The sequence below is a fragment of the Aethalodelphis obliquidens genome, unplaced genomic scaffold (genome assembly GCF_003676395.1).
Source record: "Aethalodelphis obliquidens isolate GAN/ISIS:26980383/991018 unplaced genomic scaffold, ASM367639v1 scaffold44, whole genome shotgun sequence".
In the NCBI taxonomy this organism is placed as follows: Eukaryota; Metazoa; Chordata; class Mammalia; order Artiodactyla; family Delphinidae; genus Aethalodelphis; species Aethalodelphis obliquidens.
In genome coordinates this window covers 15,014,814-15,027,495 of record NW_020837988.1, presented here as the reverse complement: position 1 = coordinate 15,027,495, position 12,682 = coordinate 15,014,814, and the positions used below count along the sequence as shown (strand labels likewise).

The 12,682-nt window shown below is 34.6% G+C and overlaps 1 protein-coding gene across 9 annotated transcripts in view; it reads left to right on the top strand.

The window, feature by feature from the left end:
- TANC2 (tetratricopeptide repeat, ankyrin repeat and coiled-coil containing 2) overlaps window positions 1-12,682 on the top strand; it is a 358,600-nt gene that overhangs the window by 222,511 nt on the left and 123,407 nt on the right. The gene's annotated exons all lie outside the window — the stretch shown is intronic.

Here is a 12,682-nt window from a genome sequence, read left to right as displayed (position 1 = left end):
ACATTGCTAAAGAATAACTCAAACACCACTAGCAGTCTCAGTCATAAGGGGATGATACAGATAATAAGTGGCTGGAATATGGAGCCATTATTCTTTAGCAGCTGTTCAGAACTACGTCAAGGGATATTTTTAATACAGCTAAGTTGCTGTTTAATAATTCAGACCAAGACTTTTGCAGAACGGTTGGGCATTCTGACATTTTCAAAATGCATCATCATCTGGACTTTGTCCATGCTACAAAATCAAAGTTATGTTTGTCTTTCTTACTTGCCTGATGAGTGTCAGGATGGGTTTATCTCACTGACACAAGATAATAAAATACTTATTGTAGTCAAGAGCTCTTTCCAGATGTAATTATTTATGTTACGCAGATGATGGTGTGATGCTTCTTGCCTTTCCCATCTCCCTTCTGTACCTTTTCTAAACCATTACTCTTTGTTCCGTCCTCTGGAGACCATCAGCATCTGTCATCAGATGTGATTACGAGGAGCATGGCTCATCTGGAAGATCAGTAACTGCAGACGATTTTAATATTAATTTTTCAAGATTATTCACTTTTATATAATGACAGAAAACTTTCTCTCCTGGGTTCTTTTAAATATGATGATCCCCAACCATGACATCATTTTTAGAATCCTAGACTGCTATAACTTATGAGAAATTGCTAGGCAAATTCAATCTATCCAAAAGAGAAGCATTTAAATCCTTGCTTACATAAAAATGGAAAATATAGCTACCAGCCTTAATGGTACATCCCAATTTACTTCTTAACCAAGCTGCAGTGATTTCTAAGAGAATTCTGTCTCTGTTATTTGAGAAGAACACTGAGCACTTAGTAGGAAACAGAGGTATAAGCTTCTTTTGTTCTCTTTTTAGTTCACTAAAGAGATTATAAAATACTTTTCCCTTCGTGAGAGTAAGTGTCTGTAAAGATTCATTATTTTACCCTATGCAAAAACTAACTTTAGGTTTTACAAAAAGTTGTACAGGACTAATTAGACAGATATGATTCATCCCTCACTGTCTCTAAAGGTTTCTAACACTGTTGCTTTCCAGAAATTGGCATAAGGCAGCTGTCAGAAGCATCAATAAGTTATCAGACATTTCTCTAACTAATAGATATTGAAGAAATTGACTGTATAGAACCCAGGTTTCTATACCAGGTATTTTAATCACCGGGTAAAAGTATAATTTGAAATATGTTTTTTAAAAAACTTTAAAAAGCAAGCAGTATTTTATCAGGTGAAGAGTACATTCTTCCATTATATGGATTGTAAGATTTTTGTCTATTTAGAATTTTATCTTGTAAGCACTGTTATTCTAGTTACTTAATAAAATCTATTAAATTGTGGTCAACTTTTAGGGAATTATTCAATTTGTGAATTTTTCAGACTTCTTACCTGCCTCTCATGGTATATTTTTGCAAACTGCCATTTAGCAACTTCACTGTTTGTAGTCGTCAACATACTTGTGGCTACAATTGTACTTCGGTAACTTTTTGCATATCCATTGGAACAGTGACTGAAGCAAATATTAAGATTTTTTGGGAGAATTACAGGAGGGAATTCTAACTGACATCCATTGTTGTTTTGGTAACCTACTTGGCTACAGTGTGATAAATGCTATAATACAGTAATTTATGAAGTACCATAGGAACACAGAGAAGGAAGCATCTAAGTGCAAAGGGGAGAGTAGGGTAGAGAAGAACAGAAAACATCACAGAGAAGGACAAATAAGAATTCACTAGAAGGACTAAGAGAAGAAAGAGGAAGGAGGCACCAAGAAGTTAAAAAACTTGGCATATAATTGGTATTTCTCCATGACTAGGACCTGGGGTATATGGAAGGAATGGTAGAAAATGATGTTGAAAGGGATGCCAAAGACCTTATGCACTCTGATGTTATGTTGGGTTTACTTTGTTGATAGTGAGTTTAAACAGGAGCCATATTATCACGTTTGCAGTTCAAAAGAATGACTGTACGTATCCATCCCTTATAAGATAGACTGAAGGGCAAAAGCCTGGAGTTAGAGAAAATAGTTAAAAGCTTCTGGTATTGTGCAAAATTATAGTGAATTGAATTGCCAGGTTATATCAATAGAGTTGAGAGAGTGGCTTGAGAGATCTTCTTTTTTACCTTAAAAAATAACATTTATTAGATTTTTTAATACAGAGATATAAAGAAGAAAACAAAACAAGAAATGAGCTATAATCTCCTTGCCCAGTGGTTCCTGCTGACATATTCTAGAAATTAAAGATTCATATATATTATATAATATATATAAAATAAAAATTCAGATTCAAACACAGAAGGAAAAGCCACTTTCCCCTCTTCTTAGTAAAACGTTAATATTATGATTCTTTAAAAAATATATATTATACATAAAATATTCATATTATATACGTAATATAATATATATTATATAGCTACATGTGATTATAATATATGTAAGAGACATGTGAGGTCAAAAATCAATAAGATTTATACAAGAGAAATGCAAGCATATGTTCTTACCCAGATTTACACAAATCATAGCAGCTTTATTTGTAATGGCCACAAATTGTCAGTATCCCAAATGCCCATCAACAGGTGAATGGATAAACAAATTAAGCATATCTTTACAGTGACTACTACCCTTCAGTAAAAAGAATGAACTGATACTGCAACAACATGTATGAATCTCAAAATAGTTAATGCTGAGTGAAAGAAGCCAGAGTTTTAAGAAGTACATACTGTATGATTACACTTATATAAAATCCTAGAAAATGCAAACTAGTCTATAGGCACAGAGGGTCTCTCTTGCAATACAACCATCTGCACCTGCGAGTTTCACCGAGCCCTCTTTGTATGACCCTGTGGGAATTGGGGCTCATAACTGACACAATGTCGATACTCTGGCTACTGTTACTCCTCTGAGTAATAAACTGTCTTTCATTTATGACCTAGATGTCTCATGTCTTCTTCCTCAAGCATCCAGGCTTGTTAGCTTACAAGTAGGATAAAATATCAGATCCTTCACAGTTCTTGACAATGAAATACCATTATACCCATACCTAAAAAAATTAAAAGGAACGGCAATGCCAAGTGTTCATGAGGATGTGATGCAATTGGAATTGTCATACATCGCTGATGGGGGTATATTAATAAATTGGCATTAGCACTTTGTAAAGCTGCTTGGCAAGATCTGTTAAAGGTGTATAAAGCTATATGTGCATGTTATCTAAAACCTAGCGATTCCACTCCTCCATAGACTAGCCATCAAAAATAAGTCCTTATATTCACCAAAAGACAAATATAAGAATGTTCATATCAGTTTTAGTTATAATACCCAAAAGCTGAAATTAATCCACATGTCCATCAACAGTCTTGATGAATTGTGTACAACAATGAAAAATAATGTACTACTGCTATAGACAACATCGTGGAGAGTGCACACTATATGAAGTATGTATATTTATATAAAGTTCAGAAAAACAGACCAAACTATGGCACTTCTGTGGTGAAGAACTAAAGTAGTGGTTACCTTTGGTGGGAGTATCAATTAAGGGAGCCTTCTATATCTTGATCTGAATGGTGGTTGCATGGGTGTATACATAGATAAAAATTTATTGAGCTAAATACTTAAGATTTATGTACACTATGTATATAAATTATACCTCAACTTAAAATACATATAAAGTATATATTTAAGCTCTTGTCTTTCTAGAAGGGTTTTCCTTTGTCTTTGGTTTAGAAATAGCAGTCCTAGGTGACATCACTAGATCTTTGAAGAAATACCTATTTTTAGTGTTGATTAAAAATATCCAAATAACTTCAAGAACTGGATGATTTATTTAAGGTGTATCAGAAGTTTGTTCCTTTTTCTTGCAAATAGTATTCCATTGTACGTCTCTCCCTCATTTTATCTGTCCATTCACCAAGTTGATGGACATTGAGGTTTTTTCCATTTTTTAGCTATTGTGAATACTGCTGCTATGAACATTCTTGTGGCAGTCTTTGAATGGATATATATTTTCATTTCTCTTGAATAGATACCTAGGATTGAAATTGCTGGATCATAGGGTAAATCTATGTTTAACTTTTTAAGAAACTGCAAAACCGTTTTCCAAAGCGACTGCACCACCCACAGTGTGTGGAGACTCCTGTTTCTCCACCTCCCGTCTACCATTTGTTATTGTCTTACCTCTTATTATGGTTATTCTAGCAGATGTGAAATGCTGTCTTGTGGTTTTAATTTGCATTTTCCTAGTGACTAATGATGTTGAGTTTATTTTGTGTGCTTATTAGCTATTCATATATCTTCTCTGGTGAAATAACTATTTCTTATGGGCTGTCTGTCTTCCTATTATTGAGTTGTTAGAATTTGTTGTATATTCTGCATACGAATCCTTATCAGAGATGTGTTTGTAAAATATTTTCTCCCACTCTGTTGCTTATCTTTTTGTTTTCTTATTGATGTATTTTGAAACACAAAATTTTTTAAAATTTTTATTCCTTTATTGAAGTATACTTGATTTACAATGTTTCAGGTGTACAGCAAGGTGTTTCAGTTATACATATATATTTGTATGCTCTTTCAGATTCTTTTCCATTATAGGTTATTACAAGATACTGAATACAGTACCCTGTAGGTCCTTGTTGGTTATCTATTTTATATATAGTAGCGTGTATCTGTTTATCCCAAATTCCAAATTTTTCCCTGCCCCCTCCCTTTCCCCTTTGGTAACCATAAGTTTGTTTTCTATGTCTGTAAGTCTGTTTCTGTTTTGTAAATGAGTTCATTTGTATCGTTTTTTAGATTCCACATACAAGTGGTATCATATGATATTTGTCTTTCTCTGTCTAGCTTACTTCACTTAGTATGATAATCTCTAGGTCCTTCCGTGTTGCTGCAAATGGCACTATTTCATTCTTTTTTATGGCTAAGTAATACTCCATTGTATGTATATACCACATCTTTATCCATTCATCTGAAACACAAAAAATTTGATGACATCAATTTATCAGATTTTTCTTCTGTGGACCATGCTTTTGGTGCCATTTTTTTAAAATCATTTTAACAGAAAGTAAAACTGTTTATATCAAGTGTTATAAAACACTGATTTTTCTTTGTTATTGAAGTTTATTTTAACTCAAGTACTGAAAAATACTTCCTTACATACTTAAATGCTTTCTTCCTTCTTTTCCTTCTACCCTCCCTCATGTTAAAACATAAATAAAAGGCATAATATTAGTCTAAATTGTTATTCCAATAAACCTTAGTTATTGATTAGTTTTTCATCTATCACAGTGGTCATCTCATAACACTGGCCTTTCTGGCTAGCAGAGATTTTTCAGATTCCTAAGCAGTACTGATCATGCTTCTTCAATAGATCTGTCCTGGAGAATAGGATTTTATACTGTTGGAGGAGCACTTACTGACTATGTTGAACAAAATACTTCATCAGAGAATTATTTCTTGTCAATGTTGAATGTAATACAAACAGACCTGCTATTGGCTACAGGGCAAGTCATAGGTCAAGGAGTAGTTTGTATGGGAAACCATGTATCTGTATGTGTAACCATGTTCTGTATCTGGAAACCATGGTTTCAGATCCTCACACAGAGGCAGGAAAGTAAACCAAACAACTCAATTATTTTCAAAATTTAATAGATTATAGGTTGAAAGTGTTTCCAGAATGTAGAAGGACAAAATTACTTTCACCTGCTAACTGTCTAATGTGTGTAAATATTTGATAAGACCACAATCTCTAGTAGCTTAAGTGATTAGATACCTGAATCAGTTTTTACAGTAAATTGTATTAGCTCAGGAGGGTCCTGTCTTCTCATTTTAGCTCTAGATATATGTTTTCCTTTACTTTCTAATGTACGTAGAAGTGATTCCCCAAGCTGGGGGAAGATCAAATACTCAAATCTCCTTGGTGAACAGGAATGATTGATGATTTCAAATATGAGATGAGTTTGAAATAGGGAAAAGAGTCAGTATATTTTACTTATTAAATTGTTCTAAGTATATGAATGGGGTTGGGAAGTGTTGAATACCAGTAATAAAAGGCTTTGTTCAAACTCAGCTTTTAAATTTCCTTCTTTTTTAAACTTTATCTTAGTATGAGTGATATGATTATTTTTTTAGAGACCAATTAATGTTGAATAATGATACGAAAATACCATTTTCATCACATTTTTAAAAACCTAGGGAATTAGTTGTTTAATTGGTCCTTGCTGTGTTCTAGACTTCTCCCCACCTGGGGAAGAGAAGCATCCTCTTTAGCTTGGGCTTTGTGGCATCTTTACAGGACCACATTTGTCACGACCAGGAAATTGTCAAGGAATTATATGAGGCTGATGCTGGATTGAACTCTGAAGAGTAAAACTGTCTGTGGTATTCCATAATTCTTGATTTTAAAGAGAATTGGAAAGGATATGTGGCTTTTATAACACTTTTATTTTCAGGGAATGGAGTCAGCACATATAAAATGTTTATGGTGATTTATTTTTTTAATATTTTCTGAGATTTTAACTCACTACAGTGTATTGAAGTAACATATGTAATGAAATTTTTTAAACAATCATGTACTCTTTATTGATTACGAAAGTAGGTCTGATTGAATAAATATATTGGTCAGTTAGATTTAGCTAGATACCTTTAGCAACATAAAGATTCTTAAACAAGTGAAGTCTAAAGTTAAGGTACCAATTAAAAGCTCCATTTACCACCAATGAAAATAGTACTATTTACTGAAAACATACAAACTTTTATCTTGAATGATGAAGTGATTAAAGGTGAGTTTTGGCAGTCTAGCATTAAAGGTTGGGTTTTTCCTGGAGCAGCTCAGTTTTCTGAATATAAATTTAGAAGTTTATGCACCTTTAAATTAAAATCGTAAAATATGAAAAAATAAAAACTGTCTTTTATTGTTCTCAAAATGTAAATCACTATTGCATATTTTTAAGCCTGTTGTGTTGGAAGGAAGCAGAGAACCCTTGTGGACTTGTGGTTGCATGGCAGAAATTATCAGAGTAGGCTGTCTGTGGTCATCCTTGATGTCTTAAAATGAGATTGGCAATGAATTGGAGGGATATGAGAAGCAGGAAATGTTCACTTACAACAGCTGTCCTCAGTGCTTTGTGTGAAAATGAAGAGTCTATCAGGGAAACAGGCAAACAACAGAAGTCAGTTAAAGTATAAACTCTCACCATCTGCTTCTTAATGTTTGGTGCTGCACATTTTCCTAAGAGAAGGATCTTAAGAATCAGGTAAATGCAAAATGGGAATCCTGGGGGATTTAAATGAATCCAATCGGAAACTGTAATAAAGATTTTACCAAAAAGAGTAAAATCAGAAATGGGCTTTTCTGCAGTCAGAATGTTGGCTTTATGAATCAAGGGTGTAAGAACAGCAGAGTGGCTTCTTGCCCAGGCTGTAGCAAACATAAAGTGTCATTCCAGGCTCCCTGCTCAGGTCAGCCAGAATGGCAATTGTGCTACTAAAATCTGTTTGCATTAGTGGCAACTGATATAAGAAGAAACAATTTAAATTGATTCCAAACTCTGTAATACAGAGTTGCCTCTGGAATGTTTTGTACCAAATGTCATCTGCTGGATTTCTTCCTGCCCACTTGTGTATTAAATTCAAAAAGTATGTCAGTTAAATGTTCTGTAAATGAGTCAGCTGTTCCAATCTGATGAAATCAAAGAAAAATATATGCTCCCTTTTTCCACTTCCCTCTTCCTTCTCTGAAAACAAGGATTTTTAATGACATAGATTTTATGGGCTTACTTTTTTAAAGCATTTTCTTTTTACATAAAACTTTTTATTGTTGACTTGTTTTTCCTATTTCATCAGTTCACTTCAACTTACCTGATTAATTCTTAACATTTGTATCTAGAAAGTGTTCATTAAATATTATAGTATTGATTTAATTTGACAGAATTATCTCAAAAAAATTGCTAGGGCAATTTCACAGTAAGAGTAGCACTACAAAGTGGGAATATATGTGTCCCTATAGATCTATCACTGGTGTTTTTATGGGATGATGATGTACAAGGCATTGTTGTTATAGCCACCTCCTTCATCCTTAGCTTTCAGATAACCCAATGAGACAAAACCTAACTTGTTATTCATTGATTGTTTAAATATAGGCAAAACACAACGTGTATGTTAAATACAATTATTTAGTCATTAGAATAGCACTTATTGAGCATATGCTATATATGCCAGGCACTCTTCTAAGCACTTGAGAATCATCAATAAACAAAACAAAGATTCTCACCCTCGTGGAACTTACATTCTCACCAGGGAAAGTAAAATAAACAATAAATAAGTAATTTATATAGTATTCAATACAGTAGAAATTGATATGTGTTATAGAAAAAAGTAAAGGATCAGCAGTATCTGAAGAAAGATTTTATGAACATCATTGGAGCCAAGCATATTACCATAGTGATGTCTGTTAAACATTAAGCAGAGCAATGAGGAAGGTGCGAATAGAGCCAGACAGATTTCTAGATCTAAGTAGGACTAGCCTGGAATTTAGTTCTGTATTGAGCATTACGTGCAGGGCACTCTGATTTACTCTAAAGGAATGTAGTTATCAAAGAAGAATCAGACATTTCCTAGTTGCCCTCAAGAACCTACCATAATCTAGTAAGGGAAGACAGGCATGTAAACAATTAGCTGAATAACACAAGTTCTAATTAGCCATATATGTGTATGGTTGCTGAAAGGGAGAAGCAATTAATTCTGCCTGGGGGATCTATCAGGGAAGCAGAAAAAGTGTAGCCTGAGCAAATTTTGACAATGAGTGAGATGTTTGGCAAAGTATGACAAAGACTTTTTCTCAGAAATTGGCTTGCAAATAGAAAAGATTCATGTGACTACGCCGGAGAGTACAACTACGTACAATTAGTGAAACAAAGGCCACAGCGCATAGAATTTCAGATCTCCTGGCTGATCTTTCCAGTATTTGTCTGCTAAGTCTTTAAATACTATATTTGAAGGGACAAGAATTTTGAAAATGATGAAGCAGAAAGAAACTGAAAATAAGACTAAGGAAAACAATTTAATAAGGAAAAGAGGCAGTAAAGAAATTATTTTGGATTATTTGATAAAATAGTGATAGATTCAGAGATCAGAGAAAAAGATATTATTGCCAAAATAAGAAAAAGAATGAATGTTTTAAGAGACTTAGGTAACACTAACCATAACTCAGTTGCAGTCTAGAATAAAGCAGTAGTTCCCCATTGGCTGGTTCAGAGCTACAGTGCTTGATATTGAATATCTCTGCTTTTCCTTAGTTCAGTTTGCCTGTGAGTATTTGCACTTGTAAAGGAATGACCTGTTTTTCAGTTCGGTTATTGCAATATTTTTTCTTTTTCTTCTAATGTCATTTATCTGAATTGAGAAATGTGCTGATTCCAAAATATATTTTACTACATTTCTTGGTTTTGTGAAAAAAAGCGATAGAACAACTGATGTTCATTTTTCTAGGAAGTACTATGGTAAAGCTTAGTTTAGTAAAACTTGTTAAGTTCACAGTAAACATTTACATTTTATAAAAGCTGTCAGTAGCTCTTCATTTAATATAAGAAGTTGAACCTGTGAAACAAAGGCTGTGCCAGAAGATTTTTTTAATACAAAGAAATTAAAATGGATTATGTAACTGCTATTTAACTTAAATCTATACTCCAAGTATAGATCTCCCATAGTTTAATCTTTAAAAGATTCATAGATGGATATAACGTATAAAAAGGAAAGACTTTAGGCTTCTTTTTTTAACAAAGCTTTTTGCTCCACTTCATGTTGTGTATTTCTATATCATTCTGCCTACTGTTAATGAAATATATATTCTCTTTTTATTAAAACATATCAAACCATCTTAGTGTGTTAGCATATAGAACCATTTTAGTAAAAGTACCCTGCTAGAACCTTGCTTTAAAATCATATAATGTACCATTAATATTGCCATAATGATAACCAGAAATTTCTATCACTCATCCAGCTGTTACAGTTTTTATTTGAATTTTGTTTTAATGTGAATAAAAGAAAATAAAAAATTCTCATTGTCATTGGTCTTTTCATATTACTCTTCAGTTTATCAGCTTAAAAAGTACCTTAGAAGTATTTTTCTTATTAAAAAAATAACAAATTTGGACTTTGTTTGTTCTTTTGTTTCTTCTGCAGAAAATTTTGAAGTGCAGAGATTTATTGGTCTGTGACATGCAGGGCACCTTACTATGCATTGGCAAGGCCTTTATTGCCCAAGTTTGATCACTGCTCTTTGAAACCATAAAAAACAGAGAATTGAGGGAAGGTGACAAAGATGAAGAAGGAATGAAAAATAAGCTTTTTAAGGAAGAATTAGATTTGTTTAGGTTTAAAAGGAGAGGAGGGTACAATGCAAATAGTGCTCACTGGATTGAGAGTTAAGATAGCTGGTTTCCAGGCCTGGCTCTCCAGTGAATAAGTGAGTCACTGTAGATAAATGACTTCACTGTCTCCTAAACTGTGAAAGGAGGGGATCTGACTAGATTGGGGTCAGCTAGTATTTTAGGCTTTGCAGGCCATATGGTCTGTGTCGAAACTATTCAACTCTATGGTAAACAGCTATTTAAACAAAGAGGCAAGGCTGTGTTCCAGTAAAACTTTATGCGACAGGCCAGATTTCATCCACAGGCCATAGTTTGCTGACCTCTAGCCTAGATGGCCTTTAAAACGTCTTTTACATCTGCGTTCTGTGATACTGCTTTATTATCAACATCACATAGTAACGGAATTGCTGTTCAGTTATTTTCTATGCTATCTCAGCCAGGGGCTAGCCAGGAGACAGAAACCACACAGATATTTTAACAGAAGATGTTATATATAAAGAATTGTTAACTAGGTTTTAAAGAACTGAAAAGGTAAAAGAGAACACTGAGATATCATGCACTTAACAACTTCAGGAAGCAGCTACCACTTCTGAGCCTGTAAACGAGAAGAGGTTGGGATGATTAAACCATAGAAGCTTGGGGGAGAGGCCCCACAAAGCTGAAACAAACATCTCTGCGAAGGGGCCATGCTCAGCTGATGCTAATATTTCTGAGCTCCAAGGAGGGCTCTGTGGGGACAGGACTTCTGGGGGCTGCCCACCCCCCACCTTTTTTTTTTTTTTGGTAGCTACACACATATGGATAAAGAACCTAGCAAAAGAAAATAGACTTTGGTTAAAACAGGAGGGATTGTATGAAACATAAGAAAGAACTAATTCACAGAACCACATTAGAACCAGTGGGGATGGTGTAATTGTCCCCAGTGTTTTTAAATAAGAGATTAGAAAGTTATCTATTCTGGATAGTTTTAATTTCAGAATGCAGAAATCGAGATCATCTTTTATTCTTCTGATATTCTCTTCCTCTCTCTGGTGTGTCATGTGTCATTTGGCTTCCCTTTCTTGGTTTAAGTTCCCTGGACTAGCTTTCAAAGACTTTTATTTCCTTATAGAAACTATATGTATAATTTGGATTAATTCCTTTTGTGTGGGTTTCCAGTAGATCCAGGTAAATAAGACAGTTGGGGTAATTGAAGGGTGAGGGGAATATACGTCTCTTGCACTTGTTCTTATTCTTTTCTCTCTTCCTCTCCCTCTCTTCGATTTTCTCCATCTTTTCTCTCTCTTTTTCAGCTCATGGAGCACTTTGTAACTGACTTTGTGCCATTCATCATAGCCCTCTTTATGTTATTGTTATGTCTTACCTTGACTGAGGATGTGGACGTTGCTTCACTGGAGCTCCGCAGCCAAGAGTGATCTCAGTTTGCTTCCTTTCACCCACTCCAAAATGTCCCAGAGGTAGACTAGCAATGAAGCCAGCGAGGGCACCAAGAACAGAGCCTGGCACACAGGAGTCTCTCAGTAAATAATTGTCATGGAATTACTGAACTAACCCCCAGCACAGTATCTTACATAGTTGGCAACAGATTGAATTAACGGTTTAATTAATCACGTATGAGCTCTAAATAACCATTTTCTGATGGAAGTTTGGGGGTTTTTTTCTTTCTTGTTAAAAGCTTTTTGTCTTCAGCACTTCCTGATTCTTGGACTCAGTAGCTCTCAGTATGTAGCAGTGCCGTTTTACCCCCATCTTCTGCCATTTTCTCTTTCTCTTTCGTGGCTAGGTTAGGGGTTAAAGGATTTATAGACGCAGTGGGAAGCCGCTGTTACTTGACCTTCATCTTCAGAGAGCAACAACACGTTCTTTGGAATTCATGGACATTGGCAGTTCCCTAAATGCTATTTGGCAATTCTCTGTCCGTTGTCCCAGGTGCCCGCCTTTCCATTATATACATATATATACACACGTGAAAATTGTTTTTAGGATGTTTTCATATTTCATTCTTTACCGTGAATGGGAAATGTTGAAAATAGAGCTTCATGGTTCTTTTCTAGCTTAATATAATTTGGAACAGATTTCTCCACTGATGTTTATACAGATGGGATTTGTGACCCAAAAGAAGCAAAAACTAATAATCCTTGTTGTCAGGTACTAATGTGTTTGCCAACTTGTTGCTAGTATTCTCTATAAGCTCAGGCACTTGATAGTAGTGAAGGAGCCACAGACAACTCTTGACATGTTTTCCTGGCACATGTTCCAGACACTGATGAGGACTTTGAGTTGAGCAAATTCTCAGTAAATGTATCTGCTCT